Genomic DNA, 13,779 nt, shown 5'->3' on the forward strand with positions numbered 1-13,779 from the left:
TTCAAATATTACTGAAGATGGACACCAAGTGAGGACTCCAGTTATTTTAACTTGCTAAAAATGTTAATATATGGGAAGATGTTACATCTAAAATTCAATAAAAAGGCAAACCTGTGTGCAAGTGCACTAGCTTAAAACCATAGAATCCTAACCACACATAGAAGAGGACGTGGCATATATTCATGATGTGTACGCCCCTATGGACACGCTCTCACTAAGAGAAGGCGCTTAGAAATAACGTCTTGAATATAAAAAGTTAACTTTGGCCCATCTGGTGTGGCTCAGTGGTTGGGCACATGGTTCAATTCCTAGTCAGGGCACATGCCTAGTTTGTGGGCTCCATCCGCATTAGGGGATGTGCAGGACTCAGCCAATAAATGATTCTCTCTCATCATTGATGTTCTATTCCTCTCTTCTCTCTTTCTCTCTCTGAAATCAATTTTTTAAAAAAGTTAACTTTGTAGAAAATTCATATTTTTGCATTTTAAGCAAAAAGCCGGGCAAAAGGGCAAGAGTTTTAAACTTAAACAATAAAACTAAAAGGTCTAATGGACTGAAATACACTGGAATAAATGTTCAAAGAGATTTCAGATCGAGATAGGAATTACATCAAGTGACACTTACCAGGTCTTCTCTTAGAAGATTCATGACTCCTACACTGGCAGCTGAGAGAAATGTTTAAAGCATAAAATCAGCCTCACAGATAAGTGGATCATTCTATTAAACTGCTTCAGGAAGTAGTTTCAAGAGCTAGTGCTTAAAACTAACTTATTGCATGACTTTGAGGCCACTAAAAATGAAAAGGATGCTAGCACAGAATGAAAAGTTTTTATGCTATTAGGCCAATGGCTATGATAGTAAAACTGGTGAGGTTTTCTATTAACTACTCTGTCACAAAATGTTTGTTTGGCTTTGAAGTGAGAAAGATGTCATTAGTTGCAGCATCTGACCTCGTCCAGGAAAAGGCAGGTTGCATACTTGTAAACCATCCAGCTTGCTGAGCATCCATGGGAACTCATCTTCCTTCCACTTGTTTTCCTTCGGATCTAAAGTGAGAATGGAATCGCTGTAATGACCATTGTAGCAAAGGCCTCCAGGAACCATTATCTGGTTGCCCAGCACAGACACACTGTGGCCATGTCTACCGATTGGCATGGATGCCAAGATGGTCCACTGACTAGTCTCTGGGTTGTACACTTGTGCAGAAGGGCACCCCTGAGATTCAAAAGAGGACCTGGAGGTCACACAGACACCACCGAAGATGTAAAGCTGACCATTGTAAGAAACCATCTTGTGAAAGCATCTTACATAATTCATTTTGCTCTTATTCTCCCAGCAGTTGGTAACAACTCCAGTTATTCTGGTCCATTGTTCTATGGTCCCTTCTTTACTGGGGCCAAAAACCCACACTTGTTTGAAGGTGGACAATGAGGTGATTCCACTGGTGATGTACAACTTGTTAATGAGCACTGTCCTCTCATGTCCATATTTATTAATGGGATAAGGTCCACAAATTCCCATTTATCATTGGTGATGTCTCATCTCTGGTTCTGCCTGCTTCAGCATAAATAAACTTCCCAGTAACACCAACTGCAAATTCTGAACATGGTTCAGGCATGTCTGCCATCCGGAGCCAAGGGTTTTCTCAGTTCATACCTGAACACTGGAAATAGCATGGAATTTGCCATCTGGGCCCAGTTCTTCCTTGCCTAATAAGAACATGAAGTTATTGACAATAGCAAGGCAGTCCAGGCACAGAGGTACTTGGGGGCCTTCTGGTTCCCATAAGACTCTTGGTTTCTTTCAGAGAAATATTTTACTTTTAACCATGCTATGTCTAATCATCCCTCAAACACTGATGTTTGGGGTTTGGCAGCATGGATGTGGCTTGATTTCATGTCCAACAAAGGCTGCTGGTGAACATTTTGAAAGTAATTCAATGCTTTGTCAGTTTCATAGTGCAGCTGTCAAGAGTATAAAGTTCCGATGTCTTAACCTCCTCAAAAAACACTGGATGGGGTCACTGATGTTCTGAATAATGGTATTGGTATGTCCCCAGCATCTTCTATCATGCCGCAGGCAAGACCGCACAGCCTTGTACAGCTTAAGCTCTGGGAACCTGCTCAGATGATCATTGTCCAAATAAGATACGAGCTTCTCAAAATTCACAGGACAGGGAGTCAGGCCTGGACATGAGTGGCGCAAAGTCATCTAGCAGAACGGATTCCAGCTTCTCTCCCTGATCCAGAAATCATCTAAGAGTCTCAGGATTTCTGCACAATTCTCTAAGCAGGGTTTTGCTAATAGGAAAGAGAAGCAGGACCTCCCCACACCTATAAGTTGAACATCCATGGCAGCCTGAAGAATCTCACAAACCGTATTCACACTCAGTTCTGTAGTTCCAGAGTGTGCAAACTGAAGGACGCGGTAGAAACCATGTCCTTTTAAATGAATTTTGTCCGGACAGGGAGTCAGGCCTGGACATGAGTGGCGCAAAGTCATCTAGCAGAACGGATTCCAGCTTTTCTCCCTGATCCAGAAATCATCTAAGAGTCTCGGGATTTCTGCACAATTTTCTAAGCAGGTTTTTGCTAATAGGAAAAAGAAGCAGAACCTCCCCACACCTATAAGTTGAACATCCATGGCAGCCTGAAGAATCTCACAAACAGTATTCACACTGTTCTGTAGTTCCATAGTGTGCAAACTGAAGGACGTGGTAGAAACCATGTCCTTTTAAATGAATTTTGTCCTGATCTCACTCATGTCTGCAGAAACATACAGTCAAACCTCGGTTCTCAAATGTCTCCCACCTCGAACAATTTGGTTCTGGACCAAGTTGACCTGACGACTCTTTCATGCAGACACCTCAGCATGACAAAAAGCATCTCTCAGGCAACAAACAAAAAAGAGAATGTGTGACACTAAACCGTGTTGTTAATATCTCAGGACATTGTGCTGTGAATATTTTAGTGGGTTTTATGCTTTTGTTGCTGGCAAGTTGACGATTAGCACAATTTTAAAACATAAAGAGGCCATCGTGAGTGCTGATGGTGCTAAGGGTGTGAAAGTGCGCATGAAACAACAATCACAGGAAATGGAAGAGGTAGAAAAATTGTTTTGGATAAACTAAAGGCAGTTAGGCAGCATTCTGGAGGCAATGATATGTGAAAAAGCGAAGATGCTGCATGATGACTTCCTGAAAGATCCCCTGGAACAAGTGATTCATTTAAGGCTAGGAGACGGTGGTTCAATAAATTTAAGAAAAGAAGTGTTTATTTATAGATTAAACAGTACATTAGATATGGTTAAAATAGGGAATCATTTGTGGGTCTGGAATGGATTAATTCAATTTACATTATTTCTAATGGAAAATGATTTAGTTTCCTAACAAATCATTTCTTGAATAGCCTTCTGGAATGAGTTAAGTTCAAGAACCGAGGTTCCACTGTAAGTCTGAAGTAATCACTCTGGTGGCCAAGAGTGCTCTAGGGGCCTGGAACTGCTGTGACATCAAGAAGCAGTCCTACCTCACACAGTACTCTGGACCCAGCAGAGACGCTGGTGTCACGGATGGAGGGAGGGACAGAATCGTCCATGTCCCCTGCATGAAACACCTCTGGGGCTCACCCAGCCTCTAGTGTTGGGCAGGCAGTCTGCAGCAGGACAGTGCGCGGTTGGGTGTGGACAGCACTCAGAAGGCTCCTCGAACATCTAAGAAGGGACCTTCCCTGGCGCTCATGCAATGGGGAAGGGGTGTGCATGCCTGCCGCCTCCCCCTCAGAACCAGTCCTGGGAAAGAAGACCCTATTGGCTCTTTTCTGTCAATTTTTATATCACCCTTACCTTTTCCCCTAAAAATGCCCTTGTTTTCTATTTGTATTTTGCTTCTCAATATCTCATATTCTTTCTTCACTTTCCCCATAGGTGTCTTTTGTAATACCCCATCTTTTATCTACTTTGTATTAATTTCAGGAAGCATTATTTAAAATATCAGTGTGCTTAGGTTGAGTGAAGAGACAGAAGTGAATAATTGTTTTTATACTAAATAACATTGTGTGTGTGTAAATTAGGGTTAATTCCTGTATTACAAACAAAACAAAAGGTTTTTTGTTGTTGTTGACTTTAAATACATTTTTATTGATTTCAGAGAGGAAGGGAGAGGGAGAGAGAAAGAGAGAAACATCAATGATGAGAGAGAATTATTGGTTGGCTGCTTCCTGCATGCCCATCACTGGGGATCAAGCCTGCAACCCGGGCATGTGCCCTGACCTGGAATTGAACCATGACTTCCTAGTTCAGTGATGGCGAACCTATGACACGCTTGTCAGAGGTGACACGCGAACTCATTTTTTTTGGTTGATTTTTCTTTGTTAAATGGCATTTAAATATATAAAATAAATATCAAAAATATAAGTCTTTGTTTTACTATGGTTGCAAATATCAAAAAATTTCTATATGTGACGCGGCACCAGAGTTAAGTTAGGGTTTTTCAAAATGCTGACACGCCGAGCTCAAAAGATTCGCCATCACTGTAGTAGAGGTTCCTTTAATATAGGCAGTGATCACTGGGGGCCAATTTAGACAGAAGGCTGTCTCCCACCCTATTTCACTGACACTCTTGTTCCGTTTCATGCAGGGGACATGGAAGATTCTGTTCCTCCCTCCATCTGTGACACCAGCGCCTCTGCTGGGTCCAGAGTACGTGTGAGGTAGGACTGTTTTTTGATGTCACAGCAGGTCCAGGCCCAGAGAGCACTCTTGGCCACCAGAGAGATTACTTCAGCATGGCAGTGGAACCTCGGTTCTTGAACTTAACTCATTCCAGCATCAGTGAATATTCAGGAAATGATAGATTAATTAATGAAGATGTAAAATTCACCTACAGTATCATGCCTATGATCTGCCAAAGGCTATCCTTGTGTAAGGTAAGAAAGTAGATGTTGATGTCAGATATCCTTGAGCTTAAATGCTGAGATTTCAATTTACTAGGTGAATTATTTATCAATTGCTGCACAACAAATTATCCCGAATCTTAGTGGCTTAAAACAGTATTGTTATTCCACAGTTCCCGTGAAGCTGGATCCTCAGTCTGAGAGGCTCCACCAGCTGCCGTCAGCGTTGGCCTGGGGTGTGCTCATCTCAAGACACAACTGAGGGTAGATCAGCTCCTAAGCTCACTCTCCTGGTTGTTAGTAGGACACAGTTGCCTGCAAGCTGTTGGGTTTAGGGCCTCGATTTATTGCTGGCTCTTTACTGGAAGCCACCTACAGTTCCATGCCATGTGGGTCTTTCTGCAGGGCGGCGCGTGCCAGGCATCTGGCTTCCCTGGAATGAGCCAGCTTTGAGAACTGGAGAGTGCAGCAAGGCAGAAGTTAGTGTTGTGTCACCTAATCGCTTTTGTTAGAACTCAGTCATTAGTAAGAGTGAATACCAGAAGGCAGTGATCCTTGGAGGCCAATTTAGACAGAAGGCTGTCTCCCACCCTATTTCACGGACACTCTTGTTCAGTGTCCTCATTATACAGACACAAACACGAATAGAACCTATTTGTTGAAGCTGTTGTGATAAAAATGAGAACGTGCACATCAGTGACTTAGGAAAGTGTTCGACCCAGAGCAGAAGTCAATGTATGCTAACGATGAATACAGTGATTTTTTAGTTATGTCATTTCCTGTGCATGTTGATTCCTTATTTGTAAAGTAAGTGAGGATCCGTTGATCTCCAAGTCTCTTTATAAGCCCTTTGTAATCGACCCATTGATTTTTCTAGCCCCTGGACTCTATAGATTTCTTCATTTTCAAAAAAAAGTCTAACTTTTTTTTTTGCACTCAAATTTAGTATTTTTTGCCCCTCATCCCTATATCTAATCAGGATCATATTTTAAAAATCTATTAAACCTGAAGGAGCTGAGCCATCCTCTACTACTAATGTCTAAAGCCATTCAAACATTGTCATGGGGCCTGTCCTAAGAGTCAGAAGACGAGTTTCTTGAATTCTAGTTCCCATTCTGCTCCTTAAGAGACTGTAGGCAAGTGTTTTCATCTCTTTGCCTTAGTTTGTTCCACTCATGGAAGGGTGGGGGAATTGGACGGGATCACCTCTAGCATCCTTTCTTGTATCTTTGAAGCAACTGCTAGCAACAAGCCTGGGAAAGAGAATATTCACTGATGCTGGAAGTGGTGAGCAGGAATTTTTCCTGGAGGTTTGTCTCATGGAATCGAAGAATGAAGCCTCGGACCAGAGGTGTTCAAACAAGGCAGGAGTTTATTGCAAACAAACACAGGCTCCCTGCTCAGGGAGGAGATTCAAATGGGTTGCCCCCCCCCATGCATTCTGCTCTTCCCCTTATATCTGCTAAAAGCCTGCTCTTTGTCTGTGTTGCTCTCTGATTGGTTCCTGGCCTTTTTGCAACATTATTCCCTTTCACTTGCAAAAAAAGCATCCTTGTTTCAAAACACCGGTTTTTCTGCTATCCATCCTGTTTTTTTGCCATCCTGTTTCCTACAAAATACATTTTTGTTGGTTTCAGCTAGCTCCACTATTCCTCCTTCTTCCACCCCTTACCCTATCTACCCAATTCTGCTTTAACTTCTTTCATTCATGGCGATGACTTAATAGCTTTTTCAGTCTTTGAACCCAATTTCCATTTGCTGCCAATATTGGTTTTTCATTTGTCTTCATGTATTTCATACATATTTCTCCAGGGCCGATTTTCTGAGATTAGTTTTCAAGCTTTATTTTTCAGGACACTTTTTAACTTCATAAAGATTATAGGATTGATACTGAGTATGCAGTAGTTATATATCTTTAGGAAGAACTATTAAAATGTAAAGAAATAAATTATTGTGAGGATCAGTAAACCTCCAGAGTATCCTTATAGAGGCCATTTCTATAAAGTCAAAGAAAAATAAAGTCAGGTGACTTCATCTGTGTGCATCGGGGGGAAAATTACTCCCAATTGAGAAAAAAGATGTTGGGGCCTTTGAATTGAATGGCATCCAAAGTAAAAAAAAAAATTGTATTCCCCCCGCCCCATAATGATCCAAGCCACTGGAAATTTTCTGAGGTCTCACTTGTGCCTTCTTGTATGTACTAAGTTGCTGCAATACAATGAGGAAATTTGAATTTAAAACAAATTGTACCTTGTACGTCCGAAGAGGTTCAGTCTTTTTCAGTCATTTTTTATAGGATGCTGTTACAGCTTCCTCATCTTTGAAATTCATTTTTCTGAAATTACCTGCACAATCTGGGGGCAAATCCTTCTGAAATGCTCATTGATGGAAACTCTCTATTGTCCATTCCCTGAAATCAAATTTATACTCAGAGAGATATTATTTTAAAGTAAAGCACAGTGAATTGAGTGGCTGGTCAAACTGGCTAATACTTTCTAGTGCACAAAACAAGGAACAACTAGATGAGAGCGAGTTTCTCTTGTATGGAAAAACTAGCTCCAAGGTAGTTCAAACGCTCATTTCTGAAATTGCTTAGAGTGAGGAGTCTACTTTGAAGAAAAACTCATATGCCTTTTGCTATGTTTTGGAAAAAAATACCAGTCTTATGTTTGTATGGAATGTTACTTGACTTGAACCTGAACTATATTGTTGGCCAATTCACATTCTGGTTCTGCCACTTGAAAACTGTGTGACATTAGGAAAGATACTTGGTATTCCTGAACTTCATTTTCCCTTACAATATGGGGCAACATATCACAGTGATGTGGTGTCTATTAAATGAGGAGATACATGAATCTATTTCACAAATTAATGGGTAACTCCAGGATAGTCATCACCATTACGGATGTTATTTTATGCTTAATTTCATATTTACATTTAATGAAATCACTAAAACTAATAAGATGCAATATTTCAAAGATGATGATAACGGGACAAATAATAGACATTTTCAGCAAACTTCCTGCCTTGTCAGGCACCCTGCTAACCTCTTATGTTATTTAACGTAATCATCTTGAATGGTTTCAGAGCTTCCGTTTTACAGGCGAGACAACTAAAGTTTAGAGAGGTTAATTTTACCCAAATTATAATACTAGCAAGTGACACCTCAGACTGGATCCAAATGACCCTTGAATGGATCCCTTTTAAGTCCTGTGCTAAACTGCCCCCATTTCCAGCACCCAATAGGAAGAGAAAAGAGGTGCCGAAGGCTTCCTGGTTCTATTACACCAGCGGCTCACAGTCTTGGCTGCCCATGAGAGCTACCTGTGAAGTTGTAGGAAAAATCCGAAAGTACAGGGCACACTTGAAATCTATTAAATCCCTCGAGGGTTGAATCCAGATGTTACATTCAAGAAATAACCCCCAGCTCTTGAGGTGATTCCAGCTTGCAGTCAACTTTGGGACTCTGCTGCATGCTCAGCCCCTGAAATAGACCAGCAGAGTGGTTAAGGCTCTTTTCTTGGGAGTAAGGCGATTTCACTTCCTGTTTGGCCACTTAAAGCTGTGTGATGATAGGCGAATCACTTCCCTAAACTTCAAAAATGATACTAATAGCATCATATTTTGTGGTGAAAATCAAAATAACCTATGAAATGTTCCCAGCACACTGTCTGGAACTTAGGTCACACCCGGTAGTGGTAGTATTTCATATCTCTTTCATGTTCTGTACCAATATTTGGTTGCTTCATGAAATCTTAAGCATGCATTTTTCTGTCCCTGGATGGAAGTAGGAGGCTACTATTGGTCCCTGAAGTCTCTTTCAAATTATTAATTTGACATCATTTTTAAAAAGTAGTATGGGATTTGTATGCCTATAGGAGATTGACAATATTTAGCAAGAGAAGCAATAAAATATTTATTTTGGGAGAAACCCAGGCCACTTAAGTAATAAGTAATAAGAACTGTTATTGATGCCTTCATTAGTTAATATTGGTATGTGCAAATGACCATTTACATGCTTTTATAGACAGGTGTGTGTGTGTGTTTTTAAAAAAATATATTTTATTGATTTTTTACAGAGAGGAAGGGAGAGAGATAGAGAGTTAGAAACATCGATGAGAGAGAAACATCGATCAGCTGCCTTCTGCACACCCCCTACTGGGGATGGGCCCGCAACCAAGGTACATGCCCTTGACCGGAATCAAACCTGGGACCCTTCAGTCCGCAGGCCGACGCTCTATCCACTGAGCCAAACCGGTCAGGGCTGTGTGTGTGTTTTTAATGTAGATGCTGTCCTTGCCTCTGAAAACTTGTTTGCTTGCTTCAGCCAGGTGTAGGCAGCAAGGTCTTTGGAATTAGTCTTTTAAGTGAGTGCTTAATGGAGATGAGTAATTGTTTGCAGCTGCACATATCTGTAGGGACTAGTTTTTCTTTTAGTAGGGGACAGGATAATTTGCCTGATGACTTTGGAAAGCTTAGTCTTGGTTATCCCCGTATGCTTGAGGGTGACTTTGCTTCTTGACTTGAAAAGCCACCAAAGATTCCCGCCCCTCCACAAGACATCATGCATAGCAGAGGACAGGCAGCCAATTTTATTTTTAGAGGTTTTTTTTTTCTTCTGCTTCAATAAAAGCAATCAGTAGTGTTTCATTTTGAGTGAGGATTATAAACATGAATGGTGGGTAGGTTGTTTTTTTGGGGGGTGGAGGATGATGATTTCAAGGGATTGGGCCCTTCTAGCTTAACACCTAAAATATATTTTAAAGATGAGGTATTGGGATATAATAGATATTGTATACCTTGAAAATACAGATGTGGGCCTGAGGATATAGTGAGCCACAGGAAGTCTTATTTGGCAATTTTGGGAACAGCCTCTGCATCTTCAGATTTTATTGGAAGTTTTCAAAATACCAATACACAGAGCCAATTCCATTGCCCGCTGGTTGTTAAGGCAAAATGTAATGTGTCCTCCACATGCAACTGTGAAGCTATGGACCCAGAAAGTCACGAGTGAGGATGTGTCTATTAGCGCTGATAGATTAGATGGGAGGATTGACAGTCTACCCAGCCATCCCCTGTCCTCATCTCTTCGATGGCTTGGCAGAGCCATAGCCGACCTGGGAACAGGAAACAGCAGTAGTGGCTTCTTGAGAATATGGAACTCTGGCCTGATCAATCTCAGACTGGTGTCCCCGTCCCCTAATGAAGGCTGGATTTTGAACTGGAGGCACTGTTGAAAAGTAGGCTTTGAGACCTCCCATTTAGAGACCTTATCTAGAGACCTTCTAGAGCAGTGGTTCTCAACCTTCCTAATGCCGCGACCCTTTAATACAGTTCCTCATGTTGTGGTGACCCCCAACCATAAAACTATTTTCCTTGCTAGTTCATAACTGTCATTTTGCTCCTGTTATGAATCGTAATGTAAATATCTGATATGCAGGATGTATTTTCATTGCTACAAATTGAACATAATTAAAGCATAGTGATTAATTACAAAAACAATATGTAATTATATATGTGTTTTCCGATGGTCTTAGGCGACCCCTGTGAAAGGGTCGTTCGACCCCCAAAGGGGTCTCGACCCACAGGTTGAGAACCGCTGTTCTAGAGGAAGACCAGGCCTGGCAGCAAACAATGGGGTTTAGGATCATAGCTCGGCCATTTCCTAGATTATGTGATCCCGGGTGATCCACTTAACTATCTTGGCCTCATCAGTATAAATGGGGGATAATGTTTTTCTAGATCCTCCTTGTGAGGACGAAAAGAGACTTCAGTAGTTTGAAGAAACTACATGCTATAAAGCCCTGAACAAATGTGAACATTTTGCTTATTCTGTTTTCTGGTTCATGCATGTCAAGCAAAGGAAATGTGAGTGAGTAGGGAGTTTTTAATTGGGAATATTTTGACTCTTGGGCAATAACTCATTTCTCTGTCCTCTGAAATCTGACCAGCCTGAGCTTCAGTCTTAAGAGTAACCCGTCAGTGACGGCATAAATCCCTAGTCGGCGTGCCCCTGCACACGGCTGGGCTTGCCTTAGGCAGTGGCACAGCATAGTGTTATCAGGGTGCAGCTGGAGTTTAGGTGCCTGCGTTCAAGTGCCCATTGGACCACATATAAGCTGTGTGATCTTGCCCTTTCGTCTCTCATTTTCTTGTATGGGATACTTAGAGGATTAAATGAACCATTCCATCCAGTCGTTAGCATATAGTGAATGTTATTTCAAAGAATTAGTAAAAGATACAGCACCTGGAGATATGATCCTATGATCTTATCTTGCTAATTAAATTGCAAAGGAAAGGCTGCACTTGTCTTCTATTTTTCATAGTTCTTCCAAATGACCTTTCACCTAGTGTTTGAGTTTCTTTGGCATCTGTAAACTAGTACAAACTTATACCTAATAATGTAACTTATGGAGCACCTACTACATGCCAGGAATTGTACATCCGTGTTTCCCCACTATGTTTGTGAGACGGGCATTATTTTTATTTCCATTTTTATAGATGAGGTAACCAAGCCATCCTCAAATTGAGTAACTTAACCAGGATCTTTAACCAGTAACAGGGCCGGATTTAAACTTGCATCTGAGATCCTCCAAAACCTGTGTCCTTTTCTCCACTCAATTAAATATTCTTGCCCTGCTACTGGTGGCAGAATTATCTTTTCATCTTTAAATGGCAATGAAAATTTATATCCTTACCCTACACCATAGGAACATTCCTGGAGTTGTGGACAAAGAAATTGTTTTTGTAAGTCAAATCACATTCAGAATTTACAAGGAATATTATTATTGAAACAAAATCCTATCATAAATCACCTTGAATTTTTTAAAATAAACTTAGATATTACTCAGAGTGAGGCTTAAGTATAGTCATAACAGTTAACCTAGCTAATAACTGTTGTTTTAACGTGTCAGTCCACAATACCATAGAATCGGTTAGTATTTAGTAAAAAGAAATACAATTATTTTGTGAGGTTGCTTTTGATAGAGTGCTGTCAACCTAGTAAGGAAAACTAAGTAGACAAGTTCAGCTCTGTCAATCCAGCTCCCCGTTCTAGCCACTAGAGGGTAGTGTTGGCATTGGAATGACACCGAAGACACAAGTTTTTGGGAATGCTGTGTGAAATGCAGACTATTGCTAAGTGTACAATATAGAAAATGATCTGATGAAAGATCCCGATGTGACAGGAGACACCACATGACTGTAGTTGGGTCTGATGTTATTGGCAATCTATGTCCTAAAAGGTATGGTTGATGTTCTGTGCCTGTGGGTTGTGGGGATGGTACCTCAGGTACCAAAAAAACTGTGTGCCATTGGGGACTCATCCTTTCCTTCTTACCTTTCTACCTCAATTCCTGCTTCATTTTTCCATTTGCAAATTGAAGGCATGCTGGAAGTTTCCAAGGTGAATTACCTTCCCTTTCCTTCAAACTGCAATCATGACCACCACAGAAGTTGATTGCTCACTTAATACGTCTCAAGGAATTCAGTTCTTGTCACAGATGGCATCCTGCTTGTCCTCATTTGGCATCTGAGGACTGCTGTCCTCATGCCTTTTACAGAGACAGAAAGATAAAGTCCTTGCCCTTTCAAGTCCCCTCTGCTTGGCTGAGGAGCAGGAGCTGGATTAGGGTGCATTTGTCTAACTCAGAGTTGACCATGTGGTTTCTAGTGCTTAGGAGTGACTTCCTACATGTGTGACCTTCTTTCCTGAGCCCTTTGTCCACTGTGCTTCCCACAGAGGTCCCCATACAACCTTCGGGCTGTAGTGGGTGAGTATCCAGGACAAACTATTTAAGAGTGTTTGTTATTTTTTTTTTTAAGAAAAATATTTTTGCTTGTTTAAAATTCTATTCACCATCTCATAAAGCATACCACTCCATTTAAAACTTTTAGTTGTTATACAATCTTATATTGGCTATATTCGTTTCAGGTATACAATATAGTGATTTGACATTTTTATACCTTACAATGTGATCACCCCACTAATTCTAGTAATTGCCTGTCACTGTGCAAACTTAACAGTATTATTGACTATACTAGAGGCCCAGTGAACGAAATTTGTGCATGGGTAGGTTCCCTAGCATCTGCCAGCTGCCACACGGGGCCTCCCTTCCCCAGCTGCCGGCTGCTGGCTGGGGCCTTCCTTCTTTTCGTGCCACCCCCTGGTGGTCAGCGCATGACATAGTGAGAAATCGAGCTCCTGGTTGGTCGAACTCCCAAGGGGACACTTTGCATATTAGGCTTTTACATATATAGATTCCTCTTCACCTTTTTCACTCATCCCCCAACCCTTTCGGTAACCATCACTTTGGTCTCTTTCTATGAGTCTGTTTTTATTTGTTTGTTTGTTTGTTTTTTTTTTTAGATTTCACATATAAGTGAAACCATATGGTATTTATCTTTCTGTCTGATTTATTTTACTTAGCATAATTCTGAGGGTGATAATGAAAATTAAAGGACATGGGTTTAGACATTCTGAACCAATGCCATGTCCCTTCAAGAAAAAAAGGTGAAGTAATGCAGACATTGGCTGTGTGTACTTCTCTCAGCTCTTCTACCTGTGTGACATTGGGCAAGCAACTAAACTTTTCAGGATTATATATATATAATCTTTATTGTTCAGATTATTACAGTTCCTCTTTTTTCCCCCCCATAGCTCACCTCCACCCGGTTCCCACCCCACCCCCTGCCCTTACCCCCCCTCCCCACAGTCCTCATCCATAGGTGTACGATTTTTGTCCAGTCTCTTCCTGCACCCCCACACCCCTTTCCCCCCAAGAATTGTCAGTCTACTCCCTTTCCATGCCCCTGGTTCTATTATATTCACCAGTTTACTCTGTTCATCAGATTTTTTATTCACTTGATTTTTAGATTCACTTGTTGA

General features: G+C 41.2%; 1 pseudogene; it reads right to left on the reverse strand.

Moving 5' to 3' along the window:
* Nucleotides 1-891: 891 nt before the first annotated feature.
* Nucleotides 892-3,596, reverse strand: LOC102253178 (annotated as a pseudogene).
* Nucleotides 3,597-13,779: the final 10,183 nt, after the last annotated feature.

This window comes from Myotis brandtii, unplaced genomic scaffold (genome assembly GCF_000412655.1).
Source record: "Myotis brandtii unplaced genomic scaffold, ASM41265v1 scaffold191, whole genome shotgun sequence".
In the NCBI taxonomy this organism is placed as follows: Eukaryota; Metazoa; Chordata; class Mammalia; order Chiroptera; family Vespertilionidae; genus Myotis; species Myotis brandtii.